The sequence below is a fragment of the Cygnus atratus genome, chromosome 6 (genome assembly GCF_013377495.2).
Source record: "Cygnus atratus isolate AKBS03 ecotype Queensland, Australia chromosome 6, CAtr_DNAZoo_HiC_assembly, whole genome shotgun sequence".
NCBI lineage: Eukaryota > Metazoa > Chordata > Aves > Anseriformes > Anatidae > Cygnus > Cygnus atratus.
The window spans coordinates 36,844,576-36,863,167 of record NC_066367.1 but is presented as its reverse complement, the minus strand read 5'-3'; positions in this window follow the sequence as shown (position 1 = coordinate 36,863,167).

Sequence of the window (18,592 nt, the reverse complement as noted above, 5' to 3'; positions counted from 1 at the left end):
TGAAGTACAAAAAACTTAGTTAATTTTTACTAGAATTGTTTCTGATGTTTTTCCCCAACATAACAGCCCTGTAGTACAAAAGGAGAACCAGCTCCTTACTTTTTAAGGTGACCAATACCATCCTGAACTTCTAAAACTGTCCCAATAGCATATCAAACTTTTTTTTTTTAATTTTTATTTTGACAAATAATTTTTTAAAGTATCCCAGGAAGATATGTGAGTTTGTACTAATTTTACTGTTTGGGAAAATGAATCACAAAAAAACTGTGACTCACCCAAAATTTCACAGAGGCTCAGGGTCAGAAACAGGAAGAGCACAAACATCTCTATTCCCACTGCCGTGTTTTAGGCTTTCAGTGGGTTGCTTTCCCAGGGCAGAAACTGAACAGAAACTGAACATAAAGCTATTAGGTGTTAATCCAAATTTTGCTGATGATGACAGATTTCAATAAGCTTTAGGTCAAGATATTATTTCTCATTTATTTTGGAATAAGAGAGATATGAATCTAAGCTAATACACATGAGATCACCTGACACTGCCACCTTTCTGCACATCCCACTTAGCATCAAGGCGAGGTACCAAGTTGGTAAGCATAACACCAACCTTCCTCGCTGTTACCATTTACATGGCATAGTTAGGTTTATGCAATTATTTCTCATGCATAATAAATAGGGCATATTACAGAGGTGGAAGGCACAGTAGTGTGTTACCATCTTCCCTTTCACAGTCTATGCGCAATCACCGTAGCCTGTGTGCTCCAAGTGCATGCTCAGATCATGTTTTTGTGAACACTGACAAGAACAACTTTCTTGAAAGCTATCAAAGCCATCCTCATTATCCTTTATGGGCTGTGCAGAAAATGTCTCCACTATTAGACATTTAACTGGAGTGCAGCAGAATGGTTTTGCTGGCCCCCTCCAGTTCTTCGGGTAAAAGCTCTGTTCATAATCAGTTTCTGCTTTTTTTAATGACCCTCAAGAGGTCCCTTCTGGTACACTTCAGTTCCCTTTCTAGTGTCCCATTGATTTTACAGACTTTAGGAACTTGCTCTTAACCTTCTGCTTTTTTCCTGGATCACTGCTGAATGATTAGGCACTACAGAGCCTTTTGTTACCCTGTACACTGAGAGATATCTGGAGAATTAAAACACCAGTTACAATAACATTTGCTAGAGAAAGAGAGTGCTCTTCTCTCAGGGCTATTCACCCTGTTATGTGCATGACTTTTTCTGGAGAAGAAGAATGACTTCAAACTCATAGGAAAAAAATACAGAGCTATCTACTTTGATACAAGACTGAAATTCACTCAAGAGCCTACATTTATATGTACCATGAATTTTAGCAGTAGAAGTGAAACCATTTAATGTTGGGAAGGGTGGGCCAGAGTCTGCAGTATGGTGAGCAGCATGCAAGAATAAAAAGATTATTTTTTTTTTTAAAAAAAAGGATTTTAAAGGATTTTCCAACCAAAGTGTTTTCAGTTATCTGATTTGATTCACATGGAGCCACAACAGTGCCAAAAGTATGTTTGTTACAGTGGTTCTGTTTATTTGCTTGTTTGTTTTTTAAGTTAGGGTAGTTGGAGAAATACGGCTCTTAAGACATGCCAGGTAAATTCAAACAGAAGGATGCTTGGTGTAAGGACTTCCTCTAAACCACAGTATAGCAGTGGTACAAGCTGTGATTGCATGTGGTGTTCCTCCAAAATCTCTGACCTTGCTCAAATGCTCTCACCTCACCAGGATCCTGCTGCAGGAAGGACTGATCGTCCCTATGTAATTTTAGGATCACTTCCTTCACTATGTATTCCCCAGGAAATGTATTAAATGTTGATTAGTTCCTTGAAAAAGATAAAGGACAGAGCTCTAGTACCATCCTATGGAAACATCCCCAGATTTTCCCAGGAGGTTGAAGTTCAGGCAACTGCATTTGCAACAGCAGGTTTGAACCAGTGTGTGGGGATGGTGGCAGCCCAATTACCGCCCGCACCCGGCTCCCGCTGCCTCGCTGCAGGATGCTGGGGGGGGAAAAAAAGCAACCTTAAAACCAGAAACAGAAATTGCAGCGTTGTTGTTGTTGTTGTTGAGATGCCAGCCGAAAAGGAATCATTATAAAGAGGTTGATGCTTTCGGGGGGGGGGGGGGGGGGGTGGAAAGGGGGGGAGATGGAGGACTCACCCGAATGATCCTAGTTAAGGGCCTTAACAGAGACGCAGCTTAACATCTCTTTGAAACTGGTGAGTCTCACTGCTTGGCTGAGCTTGGATTGTGTGTTACTACAGTAACATTTCACAAACAGGGATACCCCTCCTTTTAAAAACTGCTCGCTCCCAAAATAGCAACATAATTTAGCAATATTTTGTATCAAGACAATTACATTGTAGTATTATTGTAGTCTTAGTACCTCATTAAAACAAAAAAATGTTAAATCCTTGTTTTGTTGAACACAAGAGATGAATAGTAAATATTGATTTAGAATGAATGCAAACATTTCCCTAGGAGTGGATAATTACAGCCTTTCTATGCAAAACACTTATATTTGAAGAAGCACTTCACTTACTTTGCCATGTGGTATACATTCTTTAGTACATTTTAAATTATACGTTGTCCTGGACAGTGTCTGCTCTATAATTTCTTGTGTCTCTACACCAGAGTCAGTATGTAATTTTAAACTGCAAACTTTCTGCCAACTAGAAAAGGAGAACAGCCTTAACTCTTTCCCTGAGCCGCCCTCAGAAAGCAGCCCGGACTGCACGCACAGTCATGAGACCAGTGAGCTCAGGGCTCGAGCAGCACCGAACGAGTTTGGTCTAGCTGGAATTTCACAAAGATGCTACTCCCAGCAGTCTTTGTTTTCACACGGCATTTTCTGATTACGTACGAGGCCTGATGTGCTCTAATTTCCAGCCAGATCAAAGGGATTCCAAAAGTTTGAACAAAAACTGTACTTCCAGAGAATTTGCAAACGGAGAGCTGAATTTTTGGAAGGGAGCATCTAGGTTGAGAGCTCCCAAACACATATTTGAAACAAATTATTTATTCTACTTATTTTGGCATTCGGAGATGTAGTTCATTCTTGGACTGACATGGGATGCATTCAGCTCTTTCTGCGGAGAGTCAGGCATGCACACGGTGCCTCATGTAAGCAGAATTTACACATCAAACCCTATAGCCCTTGTCACGCATTTTAAATTGTATAGGTTTATTAGGTTGCAAGACTGGGACATAAATTCATATGCAGCTTAATCAGGCTACATGAATGTGAAAACAGTATGTCCCTGAAGTAGCTTGGGAGATTAATCCAAACAACTTGTGAATTTTGTTATCTTATGCAACCACAAGCACCCCTAGTGCATGTATTCTATGGGCCAAATTTTCCAAACCTGGGACCTTGCACCTAAATAACTTTATTTTCATAAATATTCACATCCTCATCTTCCATTCCTCAAAACAGAGAAAGGCCTAAATGGATATTTAAACTCTTTCCAATTTACCAAGCATTTAAAAATACACTTATGGCCCCTTGACACATCATACCAGGAGAGGCTTATGTGTTTTGCTGGATACAGAAACTTCAGGCCCCACAGCAGTTTCCTGACTCTGGTTAATTCGCTGCAGTAATGAGTATTGCAATGGTACTCAAAGGAAGAGCAAAGAGGATCCGAATGTGATTCCAGACATTGACCACAAATTGCATTGACTAACCCAGCACCAGCACGCTGAACAAAAGCACAGTGCTGGTAGGAAGCTGTTACACATGCCACATACTCTGATTACCTCTATGATTTTGGTAAAACACACAGAATAGTCTGCATTTCAGTTCCTACACCTGTACATACACACTGGTACACTTGTGTTTCTTCACAAAGCAGACCCCACGGTTATCCTTGCTGGATTTTCAGCCTGGAAATCCACAGAGAATCTCCTGCTACATACTAGATTTAATAGATTAAATAGATTTGAGGAAAACTTGTATTAAGGGGAAAAAAAAAAATGGAAGAAAATGGAATTCTCTTGCTGGGGGTGGGGGGGGAGGGGGGGTGGGGAATGAAAAAGACAAAAATTTTATCAAAATATAGCATGTGTTAACAAAAACAGAGAAAGATTGCTGGAAGAAGCAATGAGGTTTCGATGTCCCATGTTTTCTCTAAGATATTTCTCAGGAGTCCCACCTTCACCCACCACCAAACCCTCTTCACACAGAGGTCATATTCAGCAGCTGGTTGTACAGAGATACATTTCACCAATGTGTGCCTCCTAAGACAGCTTTGTACTTGTAGAGAAGCTTAACAGAGCATTAAGGCAAGAGACTTCAATCCTGTGGGCAAAGTTATGTGTCTACAAGGAAAATATTCAGCCTCCCCACTTGGCACCTACCCCTGTGCTATTTGGAGGTAGCCACAGCTCTGCAACAGCACCCAGGATAGTCCTGCTCGGAGCGACTGAAGAAATCTTCCACTGGAATTTACTGACTTTAAAATTAGCTCTTCCCTTTGCCCCCTATTCCGAGGATTTGCATAACCATAGGGGAAAAGACGACAAGATAAAAATAAATTTGGCTGCTGCAGATCAGAAATCAAGGGGAAAGTGTCAGGGCAGTGTTTTGCTTTGGGTTTTAGTGGAGACAAAATAACTTAAACTACTAGGAAAGATAACGTATGACTAAGAAAATTCCCTGAGCAATCAGAGGATGTGTTTTCAGCTTTTTTACATTTTAGTTTTATTTTCTCACAGCAATGAGCTCGGATGAGGCTGGAGTCCCATGACCAAGCTGGCGCAATCCGCGCACCCTACCTGGATAATCAAGGATTGTAAATCATCATTTTATAAGAATTTAACTTTTCCGCTTCCAACACAATCAAACGTAGTGGTGAGGGGGCCACTAATCATGACAAAAAATATACTTCAGAGTCTTTCTTGAAGTGCCAACTCCAATAAGTTCTCCGACTGAAATTAAATGCATGTTCTTCTTCCAAACCACAGTTGCCCCCTGGGATGGAGGAATCTCAAGTGGGGGCTGAAAGGCCAGTTGTACCACAGCCCAGGGTTACACCCATTTCTGCAGGTTTTTTTAACTACTGCATGTAGTATAAATTGTATTCCAGCCCACTCAGTGACTATGCTTTCCAGCATTGGTAATAAAAAAAGATGTCTTCATAGTTTCCACATTCCAGCAGTAACGAGTGGGCCAGTCCATATCTTCCCTCGGTTTCTCACAGTTTTGTGTTTGTTTGCTTTAAAGCCTTCTCCGTGAAGCGAAGGGCAGAAAAGAAAGAAAGATCTGGTGTGTGGCATAAGGAACGGCTGGTGCTGAGTCTGAGAACAGCAACAAAGAGTCATTTTCAAATAGAAATTAAAGTGGAAGAGACCTATTAGCCCGCGCGCTTCGTCTCCCTGCCAACACGATGCTGCTCCATAGAGTGACTTTTTTTTTTTTGCAGGCTCAGCACTGAGCTCTTTGCTCCCACTACCAGCATGCTGCCACCCTGAAACCCTGCCATCTGGGACACCCTCCGCATCCCAACACCCCAAAACCTCCCAGGACCAGGGGCCAAGCATCCATGCTCTGTGCACCACTGGGTACCAGCAGGACCCTGCCCCGACACATCCTCTGGCCAAGGAGCCAGCCGCTGCCCCGCCGGCCAAAGCAAACATCATGCCATGCAAATGGATAACAAAAAGCAGAGCAGAGGCCAAACACAATACCCTCCTGGTGGGAGTAAGTGTGGAGACAAGGCTTTTTTTTTTTCTTCTTCTTCTTTCTTTTTTTTTTTTTTTCCTTTCTTTTTCTCCCCCTTTTTCTTGGAAGGGAGGAGAAACATTTCTTGGCTCCTCTCTGTGAAATATAGTGCTGGCGAGGGAGAGGAAGCAAGCCTAGGCACCGGCTTCAGCAGATATCGATCTCTCCACACACTGAAGTGGATATTGACCTTTGGCAACCTTGCTCCCAGCCAAAGAATGGGGTCAGGGAAGACTGTCTGAGAAGGGAAGAGACATTTTTGCCTCTTTTCAGTCCTGCAGTCCCTCAAAGGGCTTAAATCCTGGAGAACGCACACTTTCTGACAAAACAGGAGAGCGAGTGAGTGCTTCAGCGGGGCAGGCGAACTGGAAAGAAAGGGTGGAGTGGGGTCATGTTTTCCCATTCCAGTGCCCACACCATCTCCAGAAAGCTGGTGGTATAGAGGGGAGCTAGCAAGGATGAAGTCTTTTGCCTGTGGCATGAGGCAGATATGGAGGCAGAAGAAAACAGCACAAGTGCTATTGGGCTCACACTATTTAAAAGAAAAAAAAAAAGGAAAAAAAAAAAAAAAAACAGAGAATTTGATGCTTTAACAATAGTGGCACTCAGGAAAGATGCCTTTTTGTGAAAGCTGTCATGTGTTTAGGGCTTCAGAATCCCTCTCCAGGCTCATCCATCCCCCATTCACTGGACGGGTGGCCACTGCCTTCAAGAGCCTGGCACATTCCTGATCTCTGTCTGCAGAGGGGTTTTGGACAACGCACGCAGTTGATCTGTGCACACTGCAGCCTTTGTCCAGGACTTCTCCATGTCAGGCATCCGAGCTGGAGCTGCTGAGGCCCGGAAGCAGCCCAGACAAATAGCCAAAACACTAGTTCTCTGTATGCAGAGTATTTCAGAGTAAAGTGCACTCAGATTGCCCTGGCTGTGTAGGGGAATGGCCTTAAGAGTCCACCACAGGAATGCCTGGAGCCAGCAGGTAGGTGGGCTGGGGACCAAGTCTCTGTACCAGACAATTATCAGGGGTAGGAGAAACAAATCTGCATTTCCTAAGCAGAGAGAATGCTTGCAGGGCTGGTGGGGACCATACTTCCCATCCGAAAGTGTTAACAAGCAGCGAAAGAACTGAAGCGCATCTAATTAAAAATGCATACCAAGGCATAAAGACAGAGTATAAGAGTAAACAAATGGCAGAGACCAGATTTGTTTGCAATAAATGAAGAGGAAAACACCACACAATGCAAACTCATCCAGCACGGAGGATATAGAGGGAGGCAAGCCGACAAAGGCACCGCTCTGCAAAACCTCCCAAAACAAAGTACAATGCACCCAAAAAGCAGACGGCGTGCCCTGGCACGGGCATGCAGGACACAGCAATGACAGTGGAGCAGAGACACAGTCCTCAGTAGGAAGATTTGTCATTGCAAGGCTGGTATTGCATTGAAATTGCATTGAAATGTGATTAGACCAAAGGATGGTGCCAAGCAGAGCTCCAGCTCAGCATATGAACAGGCCATCACGGGACACAACACAGCCTTCTGGGAAAAATAAATTTAAAAAATAAAAAAATTTACATTTTGAGATTTCTGCTGACACATAATCAGGGAGAGGCAGCCAGATACCACACTGGGTTGGGAGGTTTGGGTTGAGCCCCCTCTGCCTTGTCAAGGGGCTGCGTGGGGCTTGTGGCCGCTACATGAGCCACACCACCCTACTCGCGTTGGGTTTTTAGACATGGGAAGACGATGTGCCACTGCAGCGAGGAAATACTGACACCCACCACCGCTGGTATGTTAATCACCCCTCAGATGAGGTCCAACTGCTCTGCCAAGCCTTGTGTGTGTGTCACACCTTCACTGCAAGCGTGGCACAGGCTGCTCGCAGCCGGCAGGAGCTCACAGCGGCTTCCCTCGCTGCAGTCCCGAGGCCACCTTCCTTCCCCCAATAATTATCTTCCTCCTAGGTCCCGCTGCACCGAACAATGGTGATCACACTGCTTCTCGGAAGCCGTGTTTGCTTGATTACTGTGGAGCCCTGTCATCTGTTTGTTTTTTCAACACATGATAGGCCACTGTGTTCATCCCCTTGGGATCCCCAGCCAAGCACAGTTCCCAACCAAATGGGGATAAAAGTTCAATTTTATTTCACGGTTTTGTCTTCTCTACAACAAATCTTTTCTGACAGTGTTTTCTGACTGCTAAACTGATCCGTTTTGAGCAATTGATCTAAAACATCTGTCTGCGAGATTAAAAGCAACGCAGAAAAGATACTGCAGCTCTCCTCCGAAGGTGTGGAAGGGCTCGAACACAAAAACATTGAGTGACAGGAGGAAACTTTTAGGCAAACGAGTGCCCTACACTGTGTGCAGTTTGAGGCGTGCATCTTTCCCCTGAAAATTTTGCCAACCGCCACATAATCCAGGAAGTCATACTTCAAAATATTTAAGGTTGCATTTCTCACAATTTCCTTCTTATCTTTCATAAGACTTACATTTTCAAATGTCAACTTACATATGGGAATGTTTAATCTCAAGGATGCTGATCCATCAGGAAACTTTTAAAATCTTCTCCAAAAGTTTTTTTTCGTGTGTGTTTTTTTCTTTCCCCCCCTCCCTTAATGGATTGTTTCTGTTTAGTTTGTACCTGATTTTCCAGCTGATGTCACCCCCAGCCTGGATCTGCTCTGCCATTGATGAAGGGTGGACAACCTGGGGGACAGCCTCACAGCTCTGCCCCATGGTTTGCTGCTGGTTTTGTCACCAGGTGAGACGCAGCCCCAAGCCCCCAAACCCACGTCTGCCAAAAAACCTCCTGCACAGCAAGGAAGGCGATGACACAACCAGCCAGGTTTCAAGTCCTGCAAACGACATGTCCCTTCTTGAGGAACAGGTTCGGTGACAGCACCTTCAGTGCTGAAGGTGGTGTGAACATTTCTGCGGGCGTCAGTGGAAATTGGACTGGGCCTGAAAGTGCCCTGCAGCCTCCCTGGGATGGCATCGCTTCCTTGCCAAATTGCTTCCAGGGTCTTGCTAGGGACTGCTAAGCAGTTTCATATTCCAGCCCAAAGGCTGGTGAGGGCACTTATACAGACCTTTTGTAATACACTTCAGGAAAGGGAGAAAAAAAAGTTATCCTGACATGTTTCCGTTTTCCAAGAAATACAATCAAATGATAAAAGAGCAAATTTTATTCAGAACCGATCTAAACTGTATAAGTTTGCGTGTAATAGAGTATTAGTTCTGTAATAAGTCTGGATACCATAACTAATATTTGGCATTACATTTTTTAAATTCCATAGCTTACACTTTTGCCATGTTCCTATATTTATTTTTAGTATATGTGTTCCATACTGCCAATGTAAATTCATTTAATGTTAGCCATACAACAGTTTTTCAATACCTTTCTGTTATTTGGCTGTACAATTAGCTTCCTAAAATATGATTTATTTTAGTTGAGCTTAGTTTTGGCAAGGAAGCAGAGGGCATGAGGGGGGCTCTTTAGTCCAAGCACAACTTTACTACTGGGAACACTGCTATGAATGGCATGGAGACTAGCATCAGAAATCCATCTTATTCACTGAAAGGCCATATCTGCTGGGGATTATGTGTAGCCCTGTCCACTCTCCCCTTCCCCATCATCCCAGGCTCCCCTCCAGCACTCACCAGCCCAGGGATGGGACTGGGACTTATTGCTTCGTTCAGAAAAAGTGGTTATTATGGTGCAACACCAGTTCTGGGTATGCTGGATGGTATCCAGGACAAATTTGTTCACATCTTAATAACATCACATCTTCCTAGGTTATTAATAAATAAAGGGGTTGGAGGGGCAATAAAAGGATTTTTTTTCTTTATTAAATGAAACTATACTATACAGCCCCTACATAATTGGCAATGATTTGTGATATCTTAATAAACTGTGTGCTTTGGCCCCCCAGCTCATATAGTGCTTAAGAATACACTTAACATTAAGACTCTCGTTTAAAGAAGAAAATGTTTCCCTGCTTCCCTGGAGGAGTGTGCATGCCAATGCCTGTAGATATTTAGGCACCTGTGCACTCTGACTCCTGGAAATAACCACCCTGAGGTCAGTAGCCACCAAACACATCAGACTCTGAATGTTGTAGAAGTTATTTCACACAAAGTTATTTTATACACAGTTGTTGTTCTTCTTCAGAAAGCTGCTAATCACATCAGGAATAGTCTGATAACACCGTAACACAATAACCCCATAACACCAGTGAACCAAAAGCAGCAAACAGCGTAGCCATCTCTAAATGTAACACAAAAGTGTTTTAGTTTCCCAGCTTCAAGCTAAAGGAGCTGTCTGCTTGGGTGTGAGCAGTCCTGGTCTCCAAACAGAAACCCAATTTCACAGAAAAGTCAGTCAGCAATTCTGAAGGTTATAATGAAATATATGGTCTTTGCTATAATGAAGCTAAATCTACAAAAATGGCAGATACCTTGGTTGTGTAAATAAGACGCCTATTTCAATCATCAGTCCTTGTTTCTAGAACAGATCCTAGAGGGCCTATTGCAACAGGCTTCTTTTTATGACTATTTTTCTATTTCTTCCAATTGATTTACATCATACTGTGTGATGTATTAAAATGTTTTGGTAGCGTTATTGGGACAGCAAACAAGGTGAGGAATATGTATCTAAAGACCCAAATGACTCCACTGCCATGCCTTTTCCACTCTGTCTCTTAATGTGAACATTAAGCAGAGAAAATACACATAATCCTGAAACAGTGGTGGCTGTACTGCCTGAGGACACTGCAGTTGTGATGTGGACCTCAAAGCATGTGCCTTTCCCTCCCTTTCCTCCTGTGATGAAGCATTAAAAAATGTGACCTCGCACCTTTCGGATTATTATTCTACATACAAGAATGTAGAACATAGTTCCCCAAACCAGTCAGCACGCTCACTGCTTTATGATGCAGGAGGACATTACTAAACCCTTCCCTGCATTCAGCTCATCAGACCCTAATGAAACAGGTAAGGTTTCACGGTGCCAGATGGCCAAGGACTGGGGTCAGCTGCAGCCCCTCTCAGGCTCATGTTTCCCACCTGAAAACAGGGTGTCAGGCAGCGATGGCAGGAGAAACCCCATTTGAAGCCTTTTCCCCCAGCCAGACTGAGAAATGGGGACACTGCACATCCTCTTACTCCACTCAGCTATGAAACTGGTGCGGGGCTTTGAATAATTAACAGCAACAACTAGCCTCGCCTGCTTACGGGAGTCATCAGGAGAGATTAGCTAGAAGCAAGTACTGATGCTCTTAAAGTTCTTATGTCTACAGCTGGCCTTGTTTTTTTTCCCCCTCATTTCATTTAGCGCCCAATCCTCTAGGTACTCACAGAAAGAGCTGACACTGGCTGGTACAGCGGCTCGCCACCCTCAGGAGCAAACCCCTACTCCCTGGGCTGGCAGAACCCCCTTCTCCATGGGGCCAAGCTCAAGTTCCCCAAACTCTGCCTGTCATGTCATAAAAAAGGCACACAAGCTACAGACCATCTTGTTAAATCGCTTTAGCACCTCCATTACCCTACATGGACTTCCAGTGCTGAGAGCACATTTATATTTTCTTCCTGCTACTTTAGATTTATACAAAAAATGCCCCAATTTCCATTTATTTGCAACAGAATATTGCCTGTCTTCTTGTTTTATCTTTTCAGCTTAAGAAAAATAACACAGGACATGATCGCCACTAATGAGATGGCACATTCCATATAACTTTTCCTGCTGTGTTGTTTTATTTACCAGCTTTCAAATCCCTAACCTTCGTCTCTCCAACCTCCTTTTAAATGAAAGGATCCTCTCGTCTCTGTGAAGTTCCTATCATCTACACTGGTTTGCATGTTAAAGTTTCAGCATCCATTTAGTCAGTGATTGTTATTCTGCTTAATGACTCCTATACCCCTGTTAATACTGTTTTATCTGGCTCTAATATTTTATAAGATCTTGTCTAATATTAATGTTAAATGATAATATTAAAGATTTTCTACTAATATTTTAAAGCTCTAGCTGCTGATGTACTAATGTTTGGGGAGGTGCTTGGGAGTTCATTGTATTGGATGGACTGCTAGGCCAATTTTAACATCCTTTATGTCTATTGCATAGAAATCTAGGCAAAATACAGTGAACACAGGGACAGATTTCAGCAATTTATGTATAGAATAGCCTAACAGCAGTGAGCTCTGAATCAGGTTGAAAAATATGTGCGTGTGCTCACATCTCCCTGCATTTTTCAATAAACCAGAAAAAAAATCGACCCCAGAGTGAGGCAGGGACAGGGGACACCATGCGGCCTCTCCTCTATGGGGCAGTACCGTGTGGCCACACTGGGTGGTTCTGCAGAGAGAGGGAGAGGAATAGGCCACGAGTACCCCAGGAATCCCAGTCGCCTGTTACAATTCCCTCAGTATTGCCATCTGATCATTTGGAGGGTACACCTACAAACGTCCACACTGATCTTAAGGCAACATGACATCCTAAAGATGTGCAAGAGGCTAGAAAAAAAATATACCATAACTTAATATCATTTAACACAAACCTCTACCATATGCAAAGGGAGAATAAAATCCACTCCTCCTCTGAAGAACAACCTCTCCACTAAAAATAAAATACGGTGCAACGTTTATTTCACCACTGTTTAAGAGTTAATGAAAGATTTGCACCTGTACAGCTGTTGCAGACTGAAACTAGCTTGTGGAGCGAATGTGTTTTCTGGTTGAGACAGTTGTAAATGCCTTGAGTAAAAACACTGAGGACTGCTAATGGATAGGTTTATTTTAAAGCATGCCATCTGCTATCAATCATAGAGAAGTATAGGAAGCAAGTTTGGCTGTGCTCCCTCCTTGTGAGCCTGATAAAGATAGGGCTGTGGTACTCTGGAACATTTAGTACTCAAGAGAATAAAACATCAAACCTACTCAGCAGCTCCACTAACAATAATAAAAATGCCTCTGCCTAAAGGTGACATTCTGAATTTACGATTATTTGTGTCTATAAAGTGTATTCTTTGGCTCCTGACTCATTCTGACTGTCTCACTACAAGAACAATACATTAAGCCTGCCTGAAGTAAATGGAAATCCTATCCTTTTATTAAACCAGCAGCCAGTACCTGAGATGTTCTAATGCCCTGTAGGACCCAAAGAAGGTTTTCTGCTCCAAGTGTTAATTCTTTTGGTAGGATTAAAGTCAATTGCAGAGAAAACGCTTATTCTGTGCACTCAGAGCTAAGCCCTTCTTCAGGTAAATGTAGTTTTAAAAGAAGAAGAATAAAAACAAGAAGACCCAAGGCAGATTCTGAATATGCAAATCATAAAAAAAAAAAAAACTGCAGTTCACCCTGATAGCTCATATTTTACACTACTTAGCATTTGATACAGGAAAAGCTTACCCAGTAAGAACCTGCCTAGGAAAACCATGCACAAAATGTCCAAAAGGTGTGTGCCAACCTTCCTAGCAGTCAACTTTGCATGTGATGAGATTCTCCAGAAGTGAATCCAGGGATATTTTTTTTCTCTATTTCTCTCTTTTTTTTCTTTCCTTTTTTTTTTTTTTTTTTTTTTCCTATGTTGCATTTTTGTCAGAAAAAGGCAGTTGGAAGATGCAGAGCTACCTCCCTGAGACTCACAAGCATTTGGTTAGCTTCAGAGGTATGAATCATTCCCCTGGCTAACATCACTCTCCTCTCATTTGCCCTCTGATACCTTGCTGGTCAGGGGCTCTCAAGCCTGCCTGCTTAAAAATAATCAGGCAAATAATGCTTCCTGGCAAATTCACCAGATTTAAAATACACTTAGCATTGAAACACTCTGTATTCGATAACATTAGGCTTCTATCTCCTATCTGCAGCTTAAAAAAATTCCCTTGCAAGTCAGCTGCTGATGGAAAGTATTGCTGTGGAAGCTTGGGGAAAACCCACCTGGTGATCAAGCTCATGAGCCTAATTAAAGTTAATAGAGAAATTAAAAGTGGGCAAAAATTGGAACAGCAGCATGGAAAAAGAAAAGAAAAAAAAATAAAAGTAAGCACTAGAAATAGAAGGAAGATAAAAAGCAATGGGAAAAGTGAGCATGCCTTTGAAGTCTGTTCTGGAAAGTGACGGTGATTTCTTTCAGTGACCCCCCACACCCTAAATGCTTTACAGTAGGCCATAGGTCCAAGCAGAAAAACAGAAAGCAGAGGCTTATTAGGCTCATGATATTAAATCAAGGCTGCTTCTGTTCCATATTTACTGTTTTGGTCTTCAGGAGCTTAAGTGTGTCTAATACCCACAGTCAAATGACCACTGATTTCAAAGTACAAGATCAATCCCCTGATCTGGGAGCAAAAGAATTGAGAAATAAAAATAAGCTCCTTGGTAAGGATCAAACCCAGTGGATACTTGAAATTAGTAAGATAAAAGATTACAAAAAAATTAGGAGACCACAGAGACAAAGGGAAACCACAAAGGTAGAGAAGGTTGTTCCTTGAGGAGATGGATCATCTCTCAGACTGCAAGGTCACTTGGCTGCAGAAACACTGAAATCCTGGAAACAATGCCAGAGCATAAGAAAGAAAAGCTCAAGGAACTAGAAAAACTTAAAAAAAGTTATTGAGACTTCCATGCTCAGCAGCACCTGGGGACTGGCTCACAGACTAGTCATGACCATTACAACACCCGGGAAGTTAAGAAAAACTGTATTTATCAAAAACATATAATTGCATTGAATCTCCCACAAAACAGTATATGTTTCTCCAAAGATGATAGTGGTGGGATTTTTTCCATTTCAGATGGAGCTTTTGGGTAGCAGGAGGGGGAGAGAGAAAGTCAACGCAGACTCACCCGTACCCTGAAGGTAACGTGACTGTCGGGAGGTCCAGGCGCAGACCCCAGCTCTGAAATGGGGGTACCCACATTGAAGACGGCATCCAGCAGGGAAGGTTCTCTCCATAGCCTTTCCCCATAATATTTTGTAGGGAAAAAGATAACACCAGATGTTTTTATTTCTCTTTCCTGAGAAATGGAGACAAATTTAAAGGCTTGAAAATTTTTCATGACACAGGATTCTTGTTCCTGGCCAGCCCTAACCACCCCACTGCATGGAGGTCCAAAGGCATGCTGTTCCTACCAGCGTTGATATAGTGAACTCTCCAGCTTCTGCAGAAACTCAATGGGTTCTTTTTAGACTTGTTCTTGAACACACACAGTACATTTTCATATGAAATTTTGCAAGCTCAGAGCAGTTTGCTCACCAGAGTTCAAGTCCCTGGCACACAGTTCATTGCAGCTCTAATGAAAAAGCACAATGATTGGGCCTGCGTTGCTAAGATTAGACATTACTGGCCATATCAAGAAAAGAAATACCTGCAGATTAGCACAGCAATTTGCTGCTCTAAATCTGAACCTTCTAATCTCTTTTTTTTTTTTTTTTTTTTAAAGTAAGCAGCAGCCCATGAATATGGGAAAAGAATTAAAACTACATTTACTAAGTGATTTCTAAAATACTCCAGCATGTGTTTTAGAAAACCGACAAGTCATTAAAATATAGTTAATAAACATTATTCAGAACTCATTGCCTTAGATTAACAGTACTTTAAAATCACAGGCATTCATTGGTTCAGTCGATGCACTGCTGCAAGTGTAACTCCAACTTGTGTTCATGCCTTGTTTAATTAAGCATCTAATGGGCAACTCAGGGCTTACCTTTTATTTGTCTTTTCTTACTGCAAAAATATTTTGCAATATTTAAAAATGACATGCCAACTTTGCATCCCAGCAAGTGAGGCCGTGCACAGACATTGCTGTGAGGTGGTGTATGGGAGGAGGAAGAGCCACGCTTCTACATGTGTGTTCAGATGCTTTGAACATTTATTAAGGTTTGTTTGAGCCTAAATGTTGCCTCATGGTGCAGTGACCCACCAGCTTTGCCTAGCACGAGCCCCCATCTAACGGTGGTGCGTCCTGTGCTGACTAGCGCTACATGCCACCAGTGTCCTCAACCCGGGGTTAAACAGGCGTTTGCAATATCAGCCTTCCTGGTGGAATCAACTATACATCCACATGCATTGGTATGTAAAACTGACTGGCATGTTACAAAAGACTGAGCGAGAAAATAGTGAGATTTAAGGCCGGGGACACGACTCTAAGAGCTCGCTCTGCACCCTGAGCAGCAGGGCTGCAGCTGAGCCACTGGTCCCTAATGGCAAGCTGGAAACACAAACACGAAGATTTAAGTGACTCTGTGGTACTGCAGGTGAAGCAAACTTCTGTGACACTGTAGTTGTGAATGATAGCTGACAGGAGAGCCCAGTCTCCTGCCACAAAGCTGCCGCTGTTTTGGTGCTGGGCAAGGGCTTTGGTGAGCATGTTGCTGGTTTGGGAAGGGACCAGTCAGACTCGCTCTGTATCATATCCCTTTGGTATTTTTCTGTCCTTGCACATGTTCTGAAGTTCCAAATATGACAGAAGAGAGCTGAAACTGTGAAGGGAGTCGGTGTATTTAAAAAATGAAAACATTACTATTCATAGCCAGCTTAGTAATGTAGTTAAAAAAAAAAATACACGGCCTAATCGAAATTACGTCCATCTAACTTAAGCTAAGCTAAACATTTGCAAATGTTCCTAATGGCCATTTTTAACCACTTGTGGGATTTAATGGGCAGTTTTCTTTTGTTCTTTCTTTTTTGTTCTTTCTTTTCTTTTTCTCTTTTTTTCTTTCCTTTTTTTTCTTTTTTTAACAATAAACTATTTGATATTCAGAGATGTCTGTAACCTGTTGGATGGCTTTGATTTATGACATCTCTCAGACATCAGAATTCTGGATTTGAAAGCCAAACCATGAGGGAGATCCAGATCCTCTAACCAGTTTCCTTTTTCAGTCTTTTAAAGTGATTTGGAGTTCAAAGTCTTCCACCAACTCTCCCTTCATCCTGCTACTTATACAGGAGCAAGAATAGTACTTTGCATGGAGAAACTAAGATTGTCTGAATGATACCAGCAAAATTATGCTTGAAGGCTTTGAGGCGAGTTTGATTAAGCCTCATTTGCCCACTCTGAGTCAGGATGCCATATTTTGGTGCCACAGAATGCTCCAAAAAACACTGTAAACCTGAGCATCTTCTCCTTGCAGGACAGCAGTCACCACTGCCATGGCTTAAGCATGCTTGCTCCATAGGGTCAAGCAGACCAAAGTAAAGCAAAGCAGAGCAAAGTGAAAGAAAGCAAAGCAGCCCCAGTAAGAGGAGAGGAGCAGGGGAGGGAGGAATGAGCAAGCAGCAACCTCTCCTGCAGCCGCTCAGCTCAGAGCTGCTCTAGCGAGAGGAGAGTCTGAGACACACCGTGCACACATGAGGATGCTGAGGTCCCTTAGGGCCTCCCTGGAGGGAGGCAGCCTGGAGAGGGCCAAGCCCACTGACAGCACATCTCGAGGCTGCAGGGACATTTGGAGTCTGTGAGCAACTGTCCTGAAAACTGCAAGGAAAATAACCTGTTTAAAAAGAAAAAAAAAAAAAAGAAAAGAAAAAAAAATCTTAGGAAGTGTGTATCGAGGTCTTGTTTTCCTTAGCCTACTGGTGAGGGAAAACTGCTGCCAGAAATGTAAGTATTTAAACTGTCTGTGACAGCAACAAAGAAAACGACTACTTTTGCCAGTGACCGAGGAGCACTCAGCTGCTCACTGCAAGCCAGAGGGATTTGCATCCAGCCCAGAGCTGGGAACACATTTTGGAGCAGAAATCCCTCTCCTCGGCTGCCCCAGCTCCTGTCGCGCCAGGCGTGCACCAAACCGGGCTGAAAGCCCCCAATTACACGAGTACGTTCCCGTCTGGATCCGTCACCTGGTCCCACGCGAGCGGAAAGGAAATTGGGGGGCGGAGGAGGACGCGCTCAGCGTGGGGTCGTGGTCCCCGGCTTCTCCGGGTGGCTGTGGCAGCACAGGGCGCCGCTGCTTCCAGCGGGTGAAAACGAGCCATCAGCGCACAAATATGTGAAAATATTTATCGCCCACTCCTAGCCATGTTGAAGAGAAACCTGTTGTGGTTAAATGACTCGGTCAGTTCTTTGGGGATTTTCCGAAGTTTCCTATAAAAAGAAATCTGTGGGAAATGAATGATTGCATAATCACTAACACATGCCAATTCATATAAGCCTATTATCTTTTATGGCATTTTGTACTCTATTGTCCTTACTCTGGTGAATTGCTATCTTACAATTCTTTTCCCTATTAAATTATTTACACATTTTGCTCTCTCTAGCCCTTTCGCATCAGTAAGATACTTAGCATCCACATTAGGAAAGAAAGCAAAGACAAAGGGTCTCTTTTTCACGTCATGTTTTTCCCACCTTCACATGAGTACCGAAACAACAGGCTCCTTGAGAACGGGAGAGACCTCTTCAAATGAGAAGAAGCAATAATATTAGCTGAGTCTTAAGGCCACAAGATTTTTTATTATTATTATTGTTTTTTTCTTAAGTAATATACATTTTCACAGAGGCTTGTTTAGGTTCCAGGTAGAAATGACCAGCATTTATAGCTTTAAAATTACATGGTCCCTTGAAAATGCTGGAAGTTTCCTACAGGTCATCTAAGCGCTTCTTAGAAATAAAACCCAAGTGTCTTGGAAGCCTTAATTACACTGTATTTCAACTGGATTCAAGTTGCTAAAACACAGACTTTCACAGGAGTTTCAGACTTTTAAAAACCTTTAATTTTTGGCTTTTAGGAGCCTGACCTTGCCTGAAAGCCAGTCAGGATTTCACCTTTAGAATTAACATTTCATCATGTTTCTGTGGGGATTTTCAGTTTTACACTCTTCCCAAGAACAACTGGTTCAGAAATGTATGAATCACAGCTAAGGAGTCACC